The sequence below is a fragment of the Acinonyx jubatus genome, chromosome C2 (assembly GCF_027475565.1).
Source record: "Acinonyx jubatus isolate Ajub_Pintada_27869175 chromosome C2, VMU_Ajub_asm_v1.0, whole genome shotgun sequence".
NCBI classification, from domain to species: Eukaryota; Metazoa; Chordata; class Mammalia; order Carnivora; family Felidae; genus Acinonyx; species Acinonyx jubatus.
In genome coordinates this window covers 7279755-7291997 of record NC_069384.1, presented here as the reverse complement: position 1 = coordinate 7291997, position 12243 = coordinate 7279755, and the positions used below count along the sequence as shown (strand labels likewise).

Genomic DNA, 12243 nt, shown 5'->3' with positions numbered 1-12243 from the left:
AACCGTGAACCATCAGCGCACTCCCACCCCGTATCTCTGTTCGCACACATCACCAAGTTAGTTGTATCTGTATTTGATTCAGTATCAGGCAGAGTCAACACGTCAGTAGCAAACAAGAAACCGGAGGGGTGTTTGTGCAACGTCAAATATTGTTTTAGGTTCTATCACCAAGATTGGAGATAGATTGTCAAGCTTGATTTCTGGGAATGCTAATGTCCCATAAAAGTCAAGAAATAATGCTTAACTCAGTGGTATAAACCTTCTAGCTTATCACTGTAATGCAAGGCACTTCAGGAAAACTGGCACGATCAAACTCGTTTCCTAGGAACGAGCTAATTAGGTCCTATTTATTCAAGCAATCTGAACTCTTTGACTACCCAAGTGGTTTTTGATAAAGAAAAAAATAGAGCGATACTCAGAAAACCCTCGGAAGCCCTTAGACCTATGTTGCCGTCCTTGGAAGAAGAAGCAGGACTTCTGGGGAATGAAATCATGGGAGATATTTTAGGCCGGCTCACGGTCTCTGCGTAAGGACCGGTAAAAACAGCAGATCTTGGAGGAATCCAAGTCTCCCACAATTGAGCTGTCCCACAATTCATTGCAAACACAGAAGAAAAGAGCATCTAGGTATTAGAACGGGGCTTTGCACGGGATCATTAGTTGGGGGTGTGGGTTCAGGCAAAACAAGCGAGTGTCCTGTCACAGTGGCCGAGCGCCATGGGCAGGAAGAGTGTCTTGGCACCAGCCCCCTGCCCCACGGAACCCTGCTCGCCGGTGTCCCCTGACAGAGCGCTCATGGAACCAGACACATCCCTCGCCCTCATCTAAACTGCGCGAGAATCCGGGAGATAAATTTCCTTCCCTTAGTTCACTAGTGCACAAACCAGCTCAGAGGATTCAGTGAACTTCCCCCCGGTCATGCAGTCAGTACATTCTAGAATCAACTCCATGCCTGTCTGAGACTAAACCTATACGTTCCCCCCCCCCCCCCGCCTCCCCGTTCCAGCATACTGTTTTGCCAGAAAGAAATCATATCACAGTTCAGCATTCCGAGGCAAGGATTACATTTTGGGTTCATTTTTTTTTTCTCTGTTGGTCTCCACACTACGGAGCGAGAGCTGACGGGTGAGATAAGATATACCATTAAACAATTTGAAAAGCAAAACATGACGCTGTTTGCCCAAGAGATCGCTGCGAGTCTAAGCCGATAACCCGAGGGTTCCTGTTGGTGCACATGCTCCACTGGGGGATAAGGGCTATTTATTGACTGATAAACCGTAATGCCGTGCCTTTGGAATCACCGCCGCCTAGTAAGTACACACAGGTTTCAGAAGGGAAGTGAGCGAAGGCAAGTGTTCAGTGATTAGCAGAAATTCGACAATGGGAGTAGGGTGACAACTTACAAGTTGTTAGTCAACGCTTGCTCCGGACGGGGGTGACCACCGTGGTGAACCAAAGCAGTTGGGACACAACAGATGATGGAGATAGAAAACGTTGGGGCACCTGGGTGGCTCAGTAGGTTAAGCGTCCAACTTTGGCTCAGGTCACGATCTCACAGCTCGTGGGTTTGAGCCCCACGTCGGGCTCTGTGCTGACAGCTCGGAACCTGGAGCCTGCTTCGGACTCTGTGTCTCCCTCTCTCTCTGCCCCTCCCCTGCTTGCACTCTGTCTGTCTCTCTCTCTAAAAAAAATAAATATGAAAGAAATTAAAAATAATAAGAAGAAAAAAAAGAAAAAAAAAAAGAAAATGTCCTCCAGCACGTGGCCAAAAATAAATGCACAAAGGGGGAGTAACCCGAGGGATATTTCTTAGTGGGGGAGTAAAGCCAATCCAGTATGCCGTTTCCAGCCTGGATACGTGCTGTCAGCCACCGAGGGAGTTGAAGGAGGCACAGCCTGGCTTTCAGGAGCCCAAGCTTGCCTCGGAATTCTCCAGATCCTCTTATTCAGGCTGGACCGTCAAGGAGTACAAAGAAAGAAAAAGGCATCCTTTTACTGGCATTCTTTATCATCTCTTTGCCCTGCTGATGACTCGGCAGCGTCTACAAGTGCCCTTAATAAGGGGGAATGCCGTGCGAGGACAAGAGTGGCCATGGACAGTCTTCCCCTTGAGCCCATTTTTCGTTTAACACATGTGTGTACCTTTGGGTAGATCGGCACAAGGCAGTGTTTCCCTAAGCAGTGTGGACCCTCTGCTTAGGTTGACAAGGAATAGAAGGGGTTCACGGCTGATATTTTAAGAGTGCCTGGTACCCTCTTTCTGCACTCCTGCTCTGTCTTCGATGTGAAGTCCTTTAGAGTTTATGACAACTTGGCTGGGATCTTTCACTTTGCACAATTTAGCCAAATTGCATCACTCAGTTTTTCCACAATAACTAGAATATTTGGCCACAGGCACAATCCCGCAATGGGAAAGATCCAAAAGCAAAGACCCCAGTTGTTTACCCAATTTTGCTAATAATAAATGCCTGAAATGAGTCCTAGGTGCATTTACGTCCTGTAGAAATAGGGGTACTGATGGAGAATCAGGATGTTTTATGACATTCTTCTATGTGGCTCTCGGAGATGGGAGCTATATGGGCTCATAGGGAAGCGATTCAGGATACTACAAAAGAAAGAGGTACAGCCTAATCATTTCAATAACGGGTAAATTGAAATAAAAAGAGCCGGAAAACATGCAATGTGCCCCCAGGGGGCTGTGCCAGAGGCCAGGGGCTGAACTTGGGAGAAGTGGACACGAGGCTCTGTGTATGTTCAGGAACCAAAACCTCAGGGCAACAAGTGTCAGGACAAGCGAGGCCTGGAGGGAGGGAGGGGACCATTGGATGCAATGTGCTGATGAAGGGTAGTGTCCACATCACCAGATGGAGTCACACACCTTGCTTGCCCTTTGATATTTCCAGCCTAAAAAGAAAGATGCCCCATTGAGTTGGTGATTTATTTTATTTTATTTTAGAGCATAAGTATGCAAGGAGGGGAGAGAGTCAGAGGCAGAGAGAGAGAGAGAAGAGAGAGAGAGAGAGAGAAGGAAGGAGAAACAGGGAGAGAGAATCCCAAGCAGGCATAACGCTCAGCATAGAGCCCAATGTGGGACTCAGTCCCACAACCCTGGGATCATGACCTGAGCCAAAATCAAGAGTCGGACGCTCCACTGACTGAACCACCCAGGCACTCCGACTTGGTGACTTTTTATCACTAACCAAGGAGCAAGCACTAAAATATTCACTGCTTTTGTCTTCCCCAAGTGATCACTGAAATTATTCAGGGTGATAATACCATTTTCTGTACGACTCTATTTTAAATATTCTAAATGTAAATCTTGGATTCTCCAACACAGACTCAGTCTACTGGGTGCAAAATACTGCATTTGCCCATCTGGTAGAGATAGGGTCCATGGCCACCGATAGTTCACTGTCTGGCCTAGCCTATTACCTATACAGTTGGTTCAAGATTAAATAGTAAGATGGCAACGGAAGATGTGAGTCGATGCCTGTAACACGTTGCCGGATCAGTGATATGGCTGGGCTCTGAAAGGAAGGTGGCATCCCATTGGTTGCAATGACCTGGAAATGGGAACTCTACCCTGTGGATGTTGCTTTCCTGCTTCCCAGCCCACACTGTCAACACTGAAAAACAGACAATACCGTCTACCTTTCATTGATGGGACTCGCCACCATCCACCTAGTAAGAGTGGATGTCAGGTGAACCGGAAACAAATTGTGCGTATTTAACATGAGATATAAGGTGGCACCAACACTAGCTAAAGCAACAAAGTCCGACTTGAAAAAGGCAAGGGGAAACTGGATCACCATTGGGTTCACGTCAGTGGTGCTTCGTACGTCACCGACAGCCGAGCCGTGCTGCAGGTGGGGACCTGGAATCAACAACTAGCTCCAGCAGAGGTTTAAAGGAAGGTGTCCACCCCCCATGAGGAGTGGTGATCATTTCTGTGTCTAACTTTTTAAGCATACATTTTCCCACTTGACAAAATTGTATCATACAAATGCCCTAGCAAAGGTCTGTTTGGTGCTAAAAAATTAAGATAGCATGCCTATGCTAACACTTTTATTTCCAAATTAAGTTTTGAAAATTTAGCAGTTGACTACAAAAGATCTAAGGGGTTTTCCGGGACATGAGACTGCCAGGGCTAAAACAGGGAGAATCATGGGAAAACCAGAAGATGGTTCCTTACTCTCCAGAGGAATAACTCAGAGGTTCATTGCTGTTAAGGAACTTTTGAATGTTGGGGTAATCTCTGTGCCATCCCATTATAATTTTGTAAATTTATTCTGAGTGTGTGTGTGTGTGTGTGTGTGTGAGAGAGAGGGGGGTGGGGAGAGACAATCCCAAACAGGCTCCTCATTGGCAGTGCAGAGCTCGACATGAGGCTCGAACTCACAAACTGTGAGATCTTGACGTGAGTCGAAACTAAGAGTCATACACTTAACCAAATGAACTACCCAGGTGCCCCTTTTTCCATCCTATTAAAGAAGCATGTGAGAAAGCCCTCATGTTTTCCTGAGGAGGAATTTTTTTGTTGTAGGAAAACGGAGAAGTCTCCAGTGACTGACCACAGGTCACTTTCAGTTTCACCTGCTCCTCTGCTAAGAAACCTAAGAACAAGGGGAGACAGGTCACTGGAAATCTGCTAGCAGAGTGAACAGGGCACATGATTTACTAGTCCAGGGGCTGTGTCCTACGGGATGGTTTAAAAACCAATAGATGAAATCAAGTTCAAGAACAGATGACCTTGTAAGTAATTCAGTGAGGGCAGTTCACCTGTTCTGTGCAAGGGATCATCCTTCACAGTGTTCAGGTATAATTGGCCTTGTGACAAAAGTTGGGCGAGCTTACCTATGAAGCCAGCTTTTCTATTAGGTTTATAGAAATACCGTTACTTCACCTTACCTACCCTTTCAGTTGGTAGCCCCTAGGCCTTGAGTTTTTGGCTTGTTTAGCTCCTTTTCAGAATTTGCTGCTGTTGATAATTTCGAAAATTCTCTCAGGTCCTTCATGGAACACAAAACCGCCACACTCCTCACCCTAAATGATGCCCTCAAACTTGGCGTGTTTGATCATGATTGTTTTCAACAGAAGAGGCCCAAACATGTATTTATCTGTTTCCCCATCGGTCTCAACCTCAATCAAGAAAAAAAAAATGGAGTGGCTTGTGAGTTCTGGGTTGAGGCAAGCTGGCGGCAAGAAGTTAATCCAACAGGGATCTTGTTTGGACCATACGCCATGTTATGGGAAGGAGGAGCAAAGAGAGAGAGAATGCTAGAACTGGTCACAATCCTTGAAAGGCAACACGATACTGTTCCGAGAGACCCCTGTAGTCTACAGAGATGTTGAACGTATTGTCAACGATCAGTCACTGAACCTCCAAAAGCGAAGGGTGAGCTCTGGGAATGCGAGCTGGTGCCTGCTTCCACATTGAATTCGATGCCTGGGGACGCCATTTTGTTTCTAGCCTGATCTGGTGTAGTATCCACCAGGACAGCCTCCTTCGAAGGCTTGAGCCTTTGGAGAAATTATTCTTATTGTTCTATTAACACTTTATCAGCTTCAAGCTCCAAGCCCACCAGGCAAATCTGGGGAGAGAATGAGTCCAATAGCTTGTCCTCATGTCCTGACAGCCTCACACTGAGACCCACAGCTCTTTTTACACCAATTCAAGCTTTGACATGGGTTTCTGCCATTCGAATAAATTATACGGGTACAAACATGTGTAAAAGTAGGGACTAACATAGTACAGCGCAGGGTATGAGAAGCTACAGTGGGATGCTGGTGTAGATCCTGGGTTTCAGGCTCTGTGGACACTGTGAAGGAAACTCTCTGGTCTTTGGAGTCTAACTCAAAATATCAAGAAACTGGACAGAATGACCTGTAGGCTCCCTCGAGCTATGACTAAGCCTTGCTGATTCTTCTCCTTGCTTCCTTTCTGGGACATAACCATCAGTAAGTGATTCCCTCTCCCTCAGAGCCACTCCAGGGAGAAATGTCCGGTGGGAGAGGAAGGACGGCAAAAGTGGGAGATGAGGTGTTTACATGAACGGGATGGCTTGGAGAGCTGGCGAGATGTCCTGACAAAATGGCATTCTTGGGGGTTTGGGGCAAGCTCACTTCTGCTTGGTGACTGGAATGTCTAAATGGAAGGCAGAAATGATAGAGAACAAATATGAGCTTTGATCTCTTCGTTACAAAGCTAATATTCATAAAATGTAAACATTAATAAATAAAAATATGGCCTTTATTTTTTTTAAGTTTATTTATTTTGAGAGAGAGGAAGTGGGGGAAGGGCAGAGAGGGAGAGAGAGAATCCCAAGCAGGCTCTGCGCGGTCAGCACAGAGCCTGATGTGGGGCTCAAACTCACGAATTGAGAGATCATGACCTGAGCTGAAGTCAGATGCTCAACCAATGGAGCCACCCAGGCACCCCAGCCTCTATGTTCTTCTGGTGTTACTAAGAGAAGGGCACCTTTCAGGCTCTTGAGGTTCATGCTAAGGCCAGTGTGACCTATATACTTTCGTACTTAATGAAATACCCTTAATGGTTCTATAGCTGGATCCATTTTTGTTTTTGTGATTCTTGCCATCGAAACAAGGGTTTCGTAAGGCTCAGGTTAGAGCCACCTTGGCAAGTTGTCCCACAGGTGAGATCGCTTGGCTCTTCCCATGTTCACCATCATTTGTTCTATTTATTTTTTCTATAATGCCTACAGCCCTTCAGTATCCCTGCCTATGAAAAACTTACCAGTTGAACTCAATCGTCCCCTCCTCTGGAAGCCTACCTTCAAACTCCCAGGGCACAGTCCATTGCCCTTCCTATGGGCTTCTAGAATATTTTGGTCATGTAGCATTTATCACCCAGTTTATAGTCAGCTACTTCCCGATCTTGCACTCTCCTCCAGGCCTGGGACCGTGGGGTCATTGTCACCCAGCAAAGAGAAGACACCCAGTTCAGTTATTAATCAAATTAAATTGACACGGCCTCAGTAGCAAAGTGTTCCATTGGTGCTAGGCCCTGCTGGGATCTGCCTGGCACTTTGAGGAACTGACCATGTGCGTCTGAAGGGAAATTCCAAATTTTAGTGCTGACATCCCCAATTTTATTTTGATTGGGAAATTGATGTAGCAGAGGAGGGGGGTGGCGGATGCTGAGGGGGTGAGGGTTCACCGTAAGGGGGGGGCCTGTACCAGTGGAAGGGATCACTTCCAGCATTCACAGGATGAGCCCATGCCCCTGGTGGCCTGCCCAGATCCCCTCGGACCTCCTTCCCTGCTTCTCGGTGTGAATATTTCATCCCCGTCCACCACCTCCTTAAGGCCACCCTTGGCCACTTCCTGGCAGAGGCAGAAAGCCAGAGCACCGGGGAGGTTGGATGTCCCATCAGCCCTTCTCTTAGTAATAGTGGGTGGGGCAAGAGCAGGAAAGTCCAGATCCCTTCTCTAAGATGCTACTTTCACTCCAGAACCCTCTCCAGATTCAGGCCTGAGCCTAAAATTGTCCCCTTCCTTAACTTCATCCCTCCCCTGCCTGCCTCCCTTTCTCTCCGTCAGAGCGATTCCAGGAGCACTTGGATAAATCTCAAGTGCATCCTTGTTGCAACACCTGCTTCTAGAAAGCCACTCCCAGATGAGTTCAGCTCTGTGACTTCCTGGGGCAAGCCTCCCATTGACAAGGTCAAAGGCAAGCAGCGCCCCAGCTCTGGTCTGCAGAGTCTTGTGAGGATTGAAACGGACATTCTTCATTCCCCACGGCTCACCTACATTCGGGGGAAGGACGAGTGTTCTACAGGCCTCCGGGACAGGAGCTGTGGGAGCAAATGAGGCACCCGGCCACATCCTGCTGAGCCTGTGCAGGGACTTGGAGCTGTGGGGTCATAGGCAGCTTCCAGGAAGTTTTAACATAACACTGACATAACACTCCATCAACAGTCCCATATCTGAAGCAACTTAAATAGATCTGCTCAAAGGTAAAAATGTACTTTTTTCCTCTTAAAACACTTAAGGTGTTTGTGAGAATGAAGGTTTTTTTATGTCTCCATTTAAGCCAAGATGAGAATTGGAAGCACAATAGCATTTTCTTTTTTTGGAAATTATTCTTGGGAAATGGCTCTCCTGAAAGGCCTAGGTCTTGTGATCTTTTCTGTCCAGTTTTAAGACATCATTTTAGAACTTTGGATAAAAATGCAGACTTTAGATGTGTACTCTATTCAAATTTGACACATGTAAGAGTCTTGCTTTCAATTAATCAGGAAGGAAGGTAGGAGGGAGGGAGGGAAGGAGGGAGGGAGGGAAGGAAGGAAGGAAGGAAGGAAGGAAGGAAGGAAGGAAGGAAGGAAAGAAGGGAGAAAGAAAGATTTACTGACTACTCATTCATGTTTATTTTTTATTTTAAGCTAATAGACTAATAACATTAACCCTCTTCAATTATAAGATGATATGCTATGTGTTTTGAAGAAATCTGATCGTAGATTCCAGACCCTCCTCTCTAGAAGTGGCTTGTAAAGCAGATTTCATTCACTGGATAGGAGAGAGATTGGGTGACCCAAAATGTTTTCGGTCAAGATTAATAATTTACCCTGGTTTTCTCACTTAGCATCCGAAATAATTAGCTCATTCGGTTACCAAAACATGCTAAGGAAAGTCTGTCCCCGTGGGACCGAAATCTCATATAGATACTTTTCTAGAACTTTCCTACTCACCTCTCCACACTTTGCCTTGCATTTTTAATGCCTCGCCACCTTTTGTTTACCTACAACCTCAGCACCTAATTGTCTTAACCTCTAAATTATTTCACGTATTCACACTATTTTGAGCTCATTTTCTTCTTTCATCACGTTTAAGAGTGTGTGATGAATGAACATGAGCTCTACTTTGTATGGCCCCGCAAGAACGAAAGCCAGAATACTAGACCGTGATTATCATTCATGTAGTGTATGACTACATATTCATGTAGTATATTCAAAGGAATCGACACATGCATATGTATGCCCACCATAGACTAATTTGAGAAAAATGTAGCCTAATGAAAAATGCATGGGCTGAGAGACAGAACTGTTTTGAGCCTCACCCCTGACCCCCTTCCAGCTCTATGATTCTGAGCAAATCACTTAACCTCTCTGGCTCCCTCGCCCTTCAATGCAACTAATCGTGCCTTTTTAGCCTGAGTATCAAATTGGTAACATCCCTGAAAGATCCTGAGAATAAGTTGAGAACGAGTATTCAAATGTTAGTTTATTAATTAAAGCGGAGACCGGAAATATTCATCAAAAAGTAAGAAAATAAGAATTAAATTTCAATTGTCACAAACTGTAGTGTCCGTTTACAAATCTACGTGACCACTGATTATTTTAGGGACTCCGACGTGCCAGGGGCACGCAGCGAACAAGACTGGTGCGGTTGAGTCTAAATGAAACCAGCGAGAAACGATAAAGAACGAGCACAATTCAGGCAGTGCTCAGGGACATGCAGAGTAAAAGGGAGACCTAGGAAGCGAGTTGGGTTGGGGTCCCATGAGATGAGGGGCCCAGCCCCCCTGAGCAGGTGCCATTGGGCTGAGTCCTGAATGGGGTCAATTGGGTAAATGCAGATCTGATGGAGAACATTCCAGGCTGGTAGGGCAGCCTGTGCCCATCACCTGAGGTAGGATATAGACAGACCTTGAAGTTGGGTTTCCCCTTTCTTGTTATTCTCCACTTCTGTGTTTACCTGTTTTATTTTTTTTTAATTTTTTAACGTTTATTTGAGAGAGAGAGAGAGAGAGAGAGAGCGAGCATGAGCGGGGGAGGGGCAGAGAGAGAGAGAGACACAGAATCGGAAGCAGGCTCCAGGCTCTGAGCCATCAGCACAGAGCCCAGTGCAGGGCTCGAACCCACGAACCGTGAGATCATGACCCGAGCTGAAGTCGGACGTTCAACTGACTGAGCCACCCAGGTGCCCCTACCTGTTTTATATGGGGCTTCCTTACGAGCCTCCTATGATGTCTGTCTGATTCTACGATCTGGAGTAAGATCACCAGCTGGAAGGTGTCTGCACCTTCCGTGTCGTCTTCATCCTCTCAAGCCCTGAGCCCCCGGGGAGCCCAGCATCTTCTCGGAGGGGCCACCATACTCTCGCGGGCAGAAGACGAAGCCCTTGCTTCCCAGGAAAGAGAAGGGCGAAAGGGAAGGGTGCACTGTTCCCACTGGGGAACCGGAAAAAAGGGAATGATTTACGCCAGTCCTTGGAGTCAAGGGAGGGGGTGGGACAAAATAGGGACTTTCAGACATCCCCCCTTAAAAAGGAGAATAACCCTCACCCCTTCCTGCCCCCATTGAGTTCCAGCTGCCTGAAAAGCCACAGCGGCGCCCAGCGTGGAGCCGAGGGGATAATGCACAGCAGCGCAGACCCCAAAAATCAGGGGAGGGGACGTATCATTTGCTTCCAACAAATCATTCAGCATAAAGCAGCCGCAGAGCCCTGAGCCCTCCGAGGTGCCTGCACAGGGTGGGTGTGAGGGTGCCGTCGTCACCTTTGTGACAGACGGCCTTCGCTTCCCTTGGCCTTGCCTTTGGGCCCATGCAGGAGGTCTCACTGGGGCAGGTGCCTGTGGGAAAGTCGTCGCCTCGGAGTTTGCTGGGGCCCCTGTGCACTCTGGCCACGGGGAGCCTGGAGACCCGCACAGGCCTTGGACGGGCCTCCCCTGGATGGGTCATGGCCGCAAGAAATGGCTTGGTAGAGGGAGAACTTACCACTGTGCCCCAGAAACAAACTCTGCCTCCATTTCCAGAGACTGAGGCTTCCCCCTTAGCCTTCTGCTTCGAGGACGGAAGTCATAAAGGCGCCAGACTCTGCACACAAACGCTGGAAGCCAGATTCCAACAGGGAACCTCAACCCCAGCTTCCGCGACCCAGAAGAACCTGATTTTACCCATATCCGTCCAACTTCTTTATGCTTCCTGATCAGAGAACACAGAGGCTGTAGGAAAAATCAACATGGCCGTAAGGGGATCGAGCGGAAAGCACACAGTTTTTCTCGGTGATATTTTGCTTTTATGTATATAGTCACCATATGAGTCATCGGTACAGGTTCCCTCTGCTTTTCCCAAGAGGCAGGAGTTTCTGTTAACATTCAGCTGCAGTGGGGACAGGGTGAGGAGGAGGGAACAGGAGGTATAAGGGAGCTGGCTAGAAGAGAGCGTCTGGTTATTTATTTATGGTTTATTCGGGCAAAAGGGCCTAAAAACAGGCTTTGAGTGGTCCGAGTTTCCTCAACGGCTAAATGGCCCTTTTCTTGAAAAGGACATCAGCTTTCTCTCCTACAGGTGTTCAGGGACCTCAGGGCTGGTGTCCACTAGAATGTTTTGCTGGTCTGTAGGTTTCCTTAAGGCACACTGCTGACATCATGGAGCCCTCTCTCCCTCTCCCTCTCTCTCTCTCCCTCTCTCTCCCTCCCCCCCACCCCCCCCCCCGCCCTCCTCCCTCCAGGTCCCTCCTCCCTCCGCTCAATCTCTCCCAATCTCTTTCCTCCTCTCTTCAGCTCCTTCAGGTAAATCCTCCTGAAACTTGTACCAACTAGTTTTTGACTGACAGCGAGCAGCGAGAGACTTTTCTTCACTCTGAGAGAACCAACCCAAACACCGATCTTTCCCAAGGCGACCTGTATCACCAGGACCATTTCTTTGCCAGGTCACCGCCTGCCTTCTAGCCAGGAGCCCGGTGCATCCCTGCAGGTAAGAGGTACGCGCCTCGGTCAAGACCGGAGCCCTCAGCCGGCTGCAGGGTTTTCTGGAAAACTTTACTCCAAGGCAATGAAGGGGGTTGGTGAGTCTCTTAAAACTCACTTAAATCATTCAAAACTTCCTAGCTTATCTGGGGGAGATTTACAAGTGCCGTTTGCATGTGGAAAGCGGGTTTTTACTTAATGATGGGGCAAAAAGAAAAAAAAAAGCGCTTTATTCCTGCCTGGGAAACCATATCCAGATGTGGTCTTGTTTGCTGTGGGTGTAAGTGATCTAGGTGGAGGGACGGAATGACTCCGGCTTCTCCTTGCTAGTGTTTTCTCTCACGGTGTCTGTCGGAGCGGGTTTGGTACTGATTTGCAGGGATGAGATAGTTCTTGGGTCGTTCTCTGGCCGTGAGCTTCCTTTGTCCGGGGAGAAGTCAGGGTGGGCTGCCGTAAAGCGAAACCTCACCGGAATAGTTTAAAATCTGTTACCTATCCTCATGAGAGAGAGAGAGAGGGAGAGAGAGGGAGAA

The 12243-nt window shown here is 47.6% G+C and overlaps 1 protein-coding gene across 2 annotated transcripts in view; it reads left to right on the top strand.

The window, feature by feature from the left end:
* KCNJ15 (potassium inwardly rectifying channel subfamily J member 15) overlaps nucleotides 1-12243 on the top strand; it is a 79403-nt gene that overhangs the window by 21069 nt on the left and 46091 nt on the right. Inside the window, exon 2 of one of the 2 annotated variants that reach the window (XM_015063170.3) lies at nucleotides 11525-11717. The exons of the other annotated variant lie outside the window; for it this stretch is intronic. The gene's annotated coding sequence lies outside the window, so the exon portion shown is untranslated. The remainder of the gene's footprint in view (nucleotides 1-11524; nucleotides 11718-12243) is intronic. 2 annotated transcript variants of the gene reach the window in all.